General features: G+C 31.1%; 1 long non-coding RNA gene across 1 annotated transcript; it reads left to right on the top strand.

Annotated features, from left to right (window-relative positions):
• Positions 1-1,348: 1,348 nt before the first annotated feature.
• On the top strand, positions 1,349-2,232 carry LOC307151196. The gene is made up of 3 exons (XR_013819846.1): positions 1,349-1,463; positions 1,948-2,015; positions 2,187-2,232. It is a non-coding gene; the product is annotated as an uncharacterized lncRNA (long non-coding RNA).
• The last annotated feature ends 10,020 nt before the right edge of the window (positions 2,233-12,252 follow it).

Here is a 12,252-nt window from a genome sequence, read left to right as displayed (position 1 = left end):
AATATTTCTTAACACACTTAAATACACTTTTTAAAAATGCACTTTGTAATAATGTCTAATTAAGTTTTACTTAAAGAAAGTACACTTTTATCATAATATTTATAAACACACTTAAGTGCACTTTTTACGAATGCACTTTGTAATAATATCTAATTAAGTTTAACTTAAAGTAAGTACTCTTTCATCACAATATTTATAAACACACTTAAGTGCATTTTTAAAAATGCACTTTGTAATAATGTCTAATTAAGCTTAACTTAAAGAAAGTACACTTTCATCACAATATTTATAAACACACTTAAGTGCACTTTTTACAAATGCACTTTGTAATAATATCTAATTAAGTTTAATTTAAAGTAAGTACACTTTCATCACAATATTTATTAACACACTTAAGTACACTTTTTAAAAATGCACTTGGTAATAATGTCTAATTAAGCTTAACTTAAAGAAAGAACACTTTCATGACAATATTTATAAACACACTTAAGTGCATGTTTTAAAAAATGCACTTTGCAATGTCTACTAAGTTTTACTTAAACATACATTTTAAATAATTATGATTTATAGTGTTTTAAATTTATTAAAGTTAAAGTTATAAGTTATTAAAGGGAATTTATTTTGATGTATTGACTAATATATAAAATAACAGTTTTAATGGAAAACATGGAAAATAATTGATTTTAATTCCAACTCAAGTGTGTTGTCCAAAATTAATTTGTTAATGTATTTTAAATGTGTTTTGTCTATAATATATACTGTGTGCATTATGCAGTTGAAATGTATTTTTCCAATACATCTGCTTATACAGTATAATCCAGTACAACTTATTGTTGACATTTTTATCACCAGCCCTTGCTCTATGAACTCAACTAGTGTCAGCTTTCTACATAATATTTGAAAATAAAAATGTAATATATGAGAGGAGTCTAATAGTAATGTGTTGTAGCTACTTTACATCTGTGAACATAATACTTTCAATATCATTATGTTGTTCTAAGTCAATTAAACACACATTTAAAATTGTATTAATTGCGAGCAAAAGTTAAACAAATGTAAACAAAATGAATTTGCATTTAAATTCAGTTAAAATACATTTAATTTTAATCACACTAGACTACATTGAAAAAAAAGATTGACTTTTAGTTAGGTTAATGAGTAAAGTTTTGTAAACTTACAGAGTTTAACAACACAATGAGTTAGAACAACTTCAACTTAAACAGAAAAGCTGAAATAACATTTAACCATGCATGATATATGAATATTTTGTTTAATGCGCATGCGCGAGAAATACTACGTCATTATGATGCTCTACTTCACTAGAGTTTGAAAAATGCGCTATGTTTTGCGATCCGTTTGCGATGCGTGATGATACTGAAGCTAGCCAAACAAGAGAACAAAAGGAGCACCACGTTTGGATGTTTGTTTGCAGATGAGACGTTATGCTGCAAATAATCAGTCAAGTAAGTATATATTGATGCTTTCTTTAGTTAATTATTTTTTCACCGTAACATGTCAGTTGCTGAGTGCATTTTAATCGCATATATTATAAACTCAATAGACTCGGGAGGTGAATTAATCATGTTTTCAATAATTTATATATGATTGCATTCTAATAATGTCTTACATTGTAATGTGAGGAAGGCGTGTGTGGTCGTGTTCGAGGAATTTGGTTGCTAAACCGACTTTTTAAATTATTTTAAACAAGCTACTAAACATTTGCTGAATGCTGATCCAATATTGTAACACTCGAAGACGTTTATATACATTTAATACAAATAATCAATCTTATAACCACCATAAATATTTAATATATTACCCACCTCTATAAAAAATGCTTGTAATGTGTTCAATTTCATTTTGTATTTAAAGAGTTGTTCAATTACTATTTGTTTTGGAATATGTAATATTTTTGTGTTTATCTGGATTTAAACATTCATTTTGCAGGATCAGTTCATATTTGTTATTGGAGATACAGTGCAAGCGGTGTGGAATCACAGACCTGTATTGATGAGGTGATGTTACAAGATTTATCATGACAGCACATCCTGATCAAGCTAAAACACTACTTTCAAGTCTCTAACTATCCCTATAGCTTTTAAATGCTTTGAATCTTTTGCATGTGCAAGTAATAAATTCCCACCTGTGCATTTACACCTGCCCTATAATCATCATATATTTTATAGGTAACAAACCAAAGGAAGAAGGCTTGCAGCATTGCTGTGTCAACCGTGGTAAATACAGCAACAGGAACATCCTTCATGAAGATAGCTATGTGGGGCAAGCTTAAAATGTAAGAATACCTTTCTTAATTTGCATTGGTCTTGGGTTTGCATGGGTCATATATCTATATTTGTGTAATTGATAAAGTTATGCTTAATTCCCTGTAAAGTAGCAATAAAAAGGTTCTCTATTTTTAATCACTTTAAGCCCAGTGTCAGTAAAGATGGCGTAGTCAGTGGAATCCTGCTGTTTGTGGGAAATAGAAGGAACCTTGCCCAGCTTTCTACTACGATGTGGCCCTGGTGACTGAGGTAATCAATCACATCACACATTCATCAACAGTTAACAGTCAAAAGTTTACATACACCTTGCAGAATAAACTGCTTCATCAGGGTAGTACTAAATAAAGATAAAACGCACATTTTTGTGATCCCTATTATTGATAAAATTGTTAACATTTTGCAGATACTGCAAGGTGTATATCAACTTTGAAGCGCAACTGTATATCTATCTCTTTCATTCAATTGAGCCAAATATAATAATGGACTGGATCTGTATTATAAACAAATTTTCTGTTTTTTTTTTTTTTCCTCAAGGCATTTTTTCTAACTTTCCTGCATCTTTGAAACATTTCCATTCACATATACTCTGGAGAGCATCTGGGACATTGACATAAACAGTACTTTCCAACAACTTAAAAAATTGGGTGACAAATCATTTTGGTTTTTGTGCTTTTGGAGTTCTTCAATGTTTTTTTATTTTTTTTAGTGTTTTTTTTTTTTTAGACAAACTTAGATTCACTGTAATGCTGGAGTAAGCATTTGGTCCTGTTTAATGTTGGTGCTGGTAAAGGTTTAAAGGGATACTCCACTTTAAAATGAAAATTCTGTCATCATACCCTTGTGAAAAAAAAGTGCACTTAAGTGTACTTATTACATAAATAATATACTTTAAATATATACACTTAAGTGTGAATTAAATGCCATCTTTTCGGCGCACTTAATGCACATTAAGTGTAATTAATTTCAAATATATCATATGTTAAGTTGAAATAAAATGTAATAAGTTGCCATTAAGAGTGATTTTTTGGAACAACTTAATTGGTACTTTATTACAACTTTATATATACTTTCATAATTGCTTCTAGTGCTTTTAAAATATACTTAAAGTGCACTACAAAATGTAATGACACGCAATTAATGTGATTTAAAATATACTTTAATATCAGTTAACAATACACTTAAGTGTGAATTAAATGCAATGTTTTCGACACACTGAATGCACATTAAGTGCAATTAATTTAAAATATATCACATATTAAGTTGAAATAAAATGCAATAAGTTGCCATTAAGAGTGATTTTTTGGAACAACTTAATTGGTACTTTAATACAACTTTATATCTACTTTCATAATTGCTTCTAATATCTTCAAAATATAGTTAAAGTGCACTACACAATATAATGACATGCAATTAATGTGATTTAAAATATACTTTAATGTCAGTTAACAATACACTTAAGTGTGACTTAAATGCAATGTTACAATCAACAAAACTAAATGTAAAACCCTCTAAATTTACTGACAAAATAATCTCTAAAAGAAGTACATAAAAACCTTTCTGTTGATGCACAAGAAAACCCCAAGAAACACTATGCATAAACACAAACAGTTTTGGAAAGAGACCTTTGGGTAATGCTTTACAAAAATATATTAGTTACCTACTTCAGTTAACATGAACTAAGAATGAATAATACTTTAAGCATTTATTAGTCTAAGTAAGATAATATTAGTCTTGGTTAGATCATGTTGGCTAAAAAATAAACTAATATTAACAAATGAGACCTAATTAAAAGTTACCGAACCTTGTTATTTAGCTCTTAAAGGGATGTTCAGCAGAAGAAAGAAATTCAAATTTCAATCCAATTTTTTAAGTTGTTGGAAAGTGCTGTTTATGTCAATGTCCCAGATGCTCTCCAGAGTATATGTGAATGGAAATGTTTCAAAGATGCAGGAAAGTCAGAAAAAATGCCTTGAGGAAAAAAACAGAAAATTTGTTTATAATACAGATCCAGTCCATTATTATATTTGGCTCAATTGAATGAAAGAGATAGATATACAGTTGCGCTTCAAAGTTGATATACACCTTGCAGTATCTGCAAAATGTTAACAATTTTATCAGTAATAGGGATCACAAAAATGTATACGTTTTATCTTTATTTAGTACTACCCTGATGAAGCAGTTTATTCTGCAAGGTGTATGTAAACTTTTGACTGTTAACTGTTGATAAATTGTGTGATGTGATTGATTACCTCAGTCACCAGGGCCACATCGTAGTAGAAAGCTGGGCAAGGTTCCTTCTATTTCCCACAAACACCAGGATTCCACTGACTACGCCATCTTTACTGACACTGGGCTTAAAGTGATTAAAAATAGAGAACCTTTTTATTGCTACTTTACAGGGAATTAAGCATAACTTTATCAATTACACAAATATAGATATATGACCCATGCAAACCCAGGACCAATGCAAATTAAGAAAGGTATTCTTACATTTTAAGCTTGCCCCACATAGCTATCTTCATGAAGGATGTTCCTGTTCTTGTATTTACCACGGTTGACACAGCAATGCTGCAAGCCTTCTTCCTTTGGTTTGTTACCTATAAAATATATAGCCGCGTTTCCACCGCAGGAACTTTCCCCAGGAACTAGGAACTTTGGGCTGGTACTCGATGTGTTTACACCGCAGGAACCAGGGTCTAAATGAAGTTCCGGGTAAATATTTGCCCCTCCGATAGTCCCTGCTCACGAGGTAGTACTTTTTCAAAGTTCAGGAACTTTCAGGGGTGGGACTTGTGCGCTGCACAAGCTGATTGGTTGTGTTCACGCCGCATTTTGGTTGGATGACTCCACGCAGCATTTTCTTTATTTTTAACCTCCCTTTTAAAAAGTGGCTTCATGCAGTAAAGTTGTCTGTCTGCAAATATGGAATTTAATAAAAAAAACTGGGGGACTGGCGACGAGTTTCAGGCTTTATTATTTGGGTATTTGTGGAAGAGGAAACTTTCTGCGCGTTCGTCACAGCCATCTCACGGCCAATGTCCGCAATAGCTGATAACATACAATTTTATATCTAACGTTAGCATTACGAGCTCTGAACACGCTTTATCAGTGCTCGTCTCTTTTCTGCCACAGCTTTTAATATTAAGTCATTATGTTTACACATTGTCATCTATTGCAAGGCAAACCATGTTACAAATTTACTATAACAGGATTGAAATAGCGCATTGAGGTTGGTAACAAACAACTATTTACAAGACTGTCACTATTTATGATTGATAGACGGGGTTCAGGCTTTTTTTAAGAGTATTTGCGCAAAAGGAAATTTTTGCGCGTTCGTCCCAGTCATCTCACAACGTACCTTGTCTAATTTTATACGCATACGAGCTTTCTGAACACGCTTTAGTATCAGTGCTCGTCTATTTTGTTATGTTAATTAGCCTACCTCGTTAGTAAACCAATAACTGCAGCACAGTTTGAATCTCCTCCATACTTATAAATGTGGCGCTCAAAACTGATTACTGTCCGTCGCAGACTGGGAGGAGCAGTTGCGCGCAGTTTACCTTCCCGGTACTTTAGACCGCGGTGTAAACGCAGAAAGCAACCGGTCTGGGGCAAAAAAGGTTCCTGGGAAAAAAGTTCCTGGGACAAATTGTTCCGGGTAATTTCGGTGGAAAAGCGGCTTATGATGATTATAGGGCAGGTGTAAATGCACAGGTGGGAATTTATTACTTGCACATGCAAAAGATTCAAAGCATTTAAAAGCTATAGGGATAACGTTAGTTAGTGACTTGAAAGTAGTGTTTTAGCTTGATCAGGATGTGCTGTCATTATAAATCTTGTAACATCACCTCATCAATACAGGTCTGTGATTCCACACCGCTTGCACTGTATCTCCAATAACAAATATGAACTGATCCTGCAAAATGAATGTTTAAATCCAGATAAACACAAAAATATTACATATTCCAAAACAAATAGTAATTGAACAACTCTTTAAATACAAAATGAAATTGAACACATTACAAGCATTTTTTCTAGAGGTGGGTAATATATTAAATATTTATGGTGGTTATAAGATTGATTATTTGTATTAAATGTAGGCTATATAAACGTCTTCGAGTGTTACAATATTGGATCAGCATTCAGCAAATGTTTAGTAGCTTGTTTAAAATAATTTAAAAAGTCGGTTTAGTTTTTTTTTTTTTTAAATCAGCAACCAAATTCCTCGAACACGACCACACACGCCTTCCTCACATTACAATGTAAGACATTATTAGAATGCAATCATATATAAATTATTGAAAACATGATTAATTCACCTCCCGAGTCTATTGAGTTTATAATATCTGTGATTAAAATGCACTCAGCAACTGACATGTTACGGTGAAAAAAAAAAATAACTAAAGAAAGCATCAATATATACTTACTTGACTGATTATTTGCAGCATAACGTCTCATCTGCAAACAAACATCCAAACGTGGTGCTCCTTTTGTTCTCTTGTTTGGCTAGCTTCAGTATCATCACGCATCGCAAACGGATCGCAAAACATAGCGCATTTTTCAAACTCTAGTGAAGTAGAGCGTCATAATGACGTAGTATTTCTCGCGCATGCGCATTAAACAACATATTCATATATCATGCATGGTTAAATGTTATTTCAGCTTTTCTGTTTAAGTTGTTCTAACTCATTGTGTTGTTAAACTCTGTAAGTTCACAAAACTTTACTCATTAACCTAACTAAAAGTAAATCTTTTTTTTCAATGTAGTCTAGTGTGATTAAAATTAAATGTATTTTAACTGAATTGAAATGCAAATTCATTTTGTTTACATTTGTTTAACTTTTGCTCGCAATTAATACAATTTTAAATGTGTGTTTAATTGACTTAGAACAACATAATGATATTGAAAGTATTATGTTCACAGATGTAAAGTAGCTACAACACATTACTATTAGACTCCTCTCATATATTACATTTTATTTTCAAATATTATGTAGAAAGCTGACACTAGTTGAGTTCATAGAGCAAGGGCTGGTGATAAAAATGTCAACAATAAGTTGTACTGGATTATACTGTATAAGCAGATGTATTGGAAAAATACATTTCAACTGCATAATGCACACAGTATATATTATAGACAAAACACATTTAAGATACATTAACAAATTAATTTTGGACAACACACTTGAGTTGGAATTAAAATAAATTATTTTCCATGTTTTCCATTAAAACTGTTATTTTATATATTAGTCAATACATCAAAATAAATTCCCTTTAATAACTTATAACTTTAACTTTAATACATTTAAAACACTATAAATCATAATTATTTAAAATGTATGTTTAAGTAAAAATTAGCAGACATTACAAAGTGCATTTTTTAAAACATGCACTTAAGTGTTTATAAATATTGTCATGAAAGTGTTCTTTCTTTAAGTAACATTTAATTAGACATTATTATAAAGTGCATTTGTAAAAAGTGCACTTAAGTGTGTTTATAAAAATTATGATGAAAGTGTACTTTCTTTAGGTTAAGCTTAATTAGACATTATTACAAAGTGCATTTTTAAAAAGTGTATTTAAGTGTGTTAAGAAATATTGTGATGAAAGTGTACTTACTTTAAATTAGACTTAATTAGATATTATTACAAAGTGCATTTGTAAAAATTGTACTTAAGTGTGTTTATAAATATTGTGATGAAAGTGTACTTACTTTAAATTAAACTTAATTAGATATTATTACAAAGTGCATTTGTAAAAAGTGCACTTAAGTGTGTTTATAAATATTGTGATGAAAGTGTACTTACTTTAAGTTAAACTTAATTAGATATTATTACAAAGTGCATTCGTAAAAAGTGCACTTAAGTGTGTTTATAAATATTATGATAAAAGTGTACTTTCTTTAAGTAAAACTTAATTAGACATTATTACAAAGTGCATTTTTAAAAAGTGTATTTAAGTGTGTTAAGAAATATTGTGATGAAAGTGTACTTACTTTAAATTAGACTTAATTAGATATTATTACAAAGTGCATTTGTAAAAATTGTACTTAAGTGTGTTTATAAATATTGTGATGAAAGTGTACTTTCTTTAAGTTAAGCTTAATTAGACATTATTACAAAGTGCATTTTTTAAAATGCACTTAAGTGTGTTTATAAATATTGTGATGAAAGTGTACTTACTTTAAGTTAAACTTAATTAGATATTATTACAAAGTGCATTTGTAAAAAGTGCACTTAAGTGTGTTAATAAATATTGTCATTAAAGTGTATTCCCTTTAAGTACACTTAAGTGGTCTTTAATTTTAATTTTATTATATTATCTGCAAGTGCACTTTTCAAAAAGTATACTTTGATTATTTTAAGCACACAAAAAGTACGCTTTCAATACAATTAAGCACACTTCTTTTTCACAAGGGTATACTCACCCTCATGTTGTTTCAAACCTGTATGAATTTCTTTTTTCTGCTGAACATCCCTTTAAGAGCTAAATAACAAGGTTCGGTAACTTTTAATTAGGTCTCATTTGTTAATATTAGTTTATTTTTTAGCCAACATGATCTAACCAAGACTAATATTATCTTACTTAGACTAATAAATGCTTAAAGTATTATTCATTCTTAGTTCATGTTAACTGAAGTAGGTAACTAATATATTTTTGTAAAGCATTACCCAAAGGTCTCTTTCCAAAACTGTTTGTGTTTATAGTGTTTCTTGGGGTTTTATTGTGCATCAACAGAAAGGTTTTTATGTACTTCTTTTAGAGATTATTTTGTCAGTAAATTTAGAGGGTTTTACATTTAGTTTTGTTGATTGTAACATTGCATTTAATTCACACTTAAGTGTATTGTTAACTGACATTAAAGTATATTTTAAATCACATTAATTGCGTGTCATTATATTGTGTAGTGCACTTTAACTATATTTTGAAGATATTAGAAGCAATTATGAAAGTAGATATAAAGTTGTATTAAAGTACCAATTAAGTTGTTCCAAAAAATCACTCTTAATGGCAACTTATTGCATTTTATTTCAACTTAATATGTGATATATTTGAAATTAATTGCACTTAATGTCCATTCAGTGTGTTGAAAACATTGCATTTAATTCACACTTAAGTGTATTGTTAACTGACATTAAAGTATATTTTAAATCACATTAATTGCGTGTCATTATATTGTGTAGTGCACTTTAAGTATATTTTAAAAACACTAGAAGCAATTATGAAAGTAGATATAAAGTTGTAATAAAGTACAAATTAAGTTGTTCCAAAAAATCACTCTTAATGGCAACTTATTACATTTTATTTCAACTTAATATGTGATATATTTGAAATTAATTGCACTTAATGTGCATTCAGTGTGTCGAAAACATTGCATTTAATTCACACTTAAGTGTATTGTTAACTGACATTAAAGTATATTTTAAATCACATTAATTGCGTGTCATTACATTTTGTAGTGCACTTTAAGTATATTTTAAATACACTAGAAGCAATTATGAAAGTATATATAAAGTTGTAATAAAGTACCAATTAAGTTGTTCCAAAAAATCACTCTTAATGGCAACTTATTACATTTTATTTCAACTTAATATATGATATATTTGAAATTAATTACACTTAATGTGCATTAAGTGCGCCGAAAAGATGGCATTTAATTCACACTTAAGTGTATATATTTAAAGTATATTATTTATGTAATAAGTACACTTTATAAAAGTACACTTAAGTGCACTTTTTTTTCACAAGGGAAAGTAAAGTACTTTTTTTATATAAACCGTCAAGTGAATATAAAAGCATAAAACTGCCAATCTAGGACATAGATCTATAATGGAAAACAGTCTGCAGTGGTCGCACCACATGATATTTGGTCGCACCACATGATATTTTCAAATTCAGTCATAATTTACAGGCACAGAATTGGTCACCTAAACAAAACAAGCTAGCTTGCCAAAAAAGGTCACTATGAATTTTATAATAAAGATATATATTTGTAGAAATAACTTTAATATTATTATTTTTTTGAGGTCATACCACATGACATCCAAATGTGGCAACTACATACCAACCATTACAAAGGTTTATTTTTTTTCCAATTTGAGAGAATTACAAACCTGCTTGCTGCTTCCATGGGTCCTTGGTAAATTGGTTTATGATGTAACTTCCTGTGTTTGAATAGTTTTCAACATATAAGTCGCAAAATGGTAGTTCCTTGATGGTCGCACCACATGATATTTCATAAAATGGACATCATCGGACAAAGTTTGTTTGTATATTATGATGGAAATATAAATACAAATGCTTTGAATTTTTTTAAAGGATTACAAAACATTTTGGAAATCATGCCAAATAGTGCAGAAAATAAATTTGAATAAATTCAGAGTAATTTCAAAGACGTTTTCAAAACAGAAGTTATGGCCGGACGGTCGCACCACATGATGTTTTGACACTTTAAATAACAAAAAAAATAACAAATAAGTAAAGGTTTTTTAAAAGTTAAAGTGAGTACATACATGGGAGAGGTACTATAAATATACAGTATCTTTTTATGCATTTAAACCCATTTTTGCCTGAAAAAATGCAATCGGACAGAAAATTTAGGCGTCACGTCATTGACCCAAATATTTTTATTGTCATCACTCATCAAGCCTTGACATTGATGGCAATACCCGGTCCCATTCTTTACAACAAAGGCACTCGGTTTCTGTCGGCATAGGTTGGCATGTTCCACATTTACACCACCAGTCCGTGTTCGTTCTGATTCTCCCTTCGACATCAATCTGTTCGGCATCTTGTCTTACAGCTTCCAAAGTTTGTAACTCCTCGTCTGTGTATTCTGGCTCAAAACTATATGGTTCTGGATCTTGGTTTGATACACAGTAAAATTCCTCTGACAATTCCTCAAAGTCAGCCATGATCACGAGTCGCGTTCGCTACTAGCTAGTCTGTCACGTTTGTTTTGTTTACGGAACCATCAACAGGGCGTCTCGTGTGCTGCACTAATCACTCCGCCCAAGCTGTGCTCCTACGCCTAGTGAGAATATAGTTCCCAGTATTTATACGATTAAAAATGGTCTCTGTCTCATATAGCCTTGTTATTTGTACACGCTGTGACTATACAGATCACAACATGTAAATAGGAAAATGTTTGCATTATTTTGTCACTTATTAGGATTAGTATGCTACCATTATCCATTTACATCCAGTCTTTGTGCTAAGCTAGGCTAGCGGTGGGTGCGTCAAATAACACTTACAGAACGCACAGAAATGAAAAAGGCATGTATGGACTTATCTAACTCTGGGGGATACTGTGAATAAGCTAAAGTCCCAAAAAGCCGGAGTGTTCCTTTAAAAAATGGCAATTTCTTTGCAAAATGAATAAAAAGCTGTACGAGAACACTAGTTGGCCTTCACTGAAAAGCTATCTTCAAAGGTAAGAAAAACAGTTTGATACTATTAATTAAATAGTGAATGCTAAAGACTTATATTTTTGTGAATTGGTGAATATTCAGGTGAATATTGTTTAGTAGCCACGAATTAATAATACCTCAACACGTTATAGGCTACTAATTTGTTCCCTCGTTTTATTATATTGTAGCCACATTGTAATTCGTTAAATCAAAATGAGGGAGGGAATTAGTTTGTCTTTCAAATCGTCGTAACAACGAATTATTTAGATCAGTGGACAGGGCGCATAAGAACAAGCAGAGAAAGAGCCCCGGCCGCGCGCGCGCACTCTCGTTGTCTCTCTTCAGACAACACAAGTATTGCTCTCTCTCCCTCGCGCATTTTAATATCAATTGACACAATAGTAAAAGGTCGGTAGATCATCAGTCATTCTATATAGATCAGTGGTTTGACCCCCTTTCGCCTTCAGAACTGCCTTAATTCTACATGGCATTGATTCAACAAGGTGCTGAAAGCATTCTTTAGAAATGTTGGCCCATATTGATAGGATAGCATCTTG

Source organism: Squalius cephalus (assembly GCF_949319135.1).
Source record: "Squalius cephalus genome assembly, chromosome: 23".
Taxonomy (NCBI): Eukaryota; Metazoa; Chordata; class Actinopteri; order Cypriniformes; family Leuciscidae; genus Squalius; species Squalius cephalus.
The sequence above is the reverse complement of the archived record's forward strand: the minus strand, read 5'-3'. Positions and strand labels throughout refer to the sequence as shown.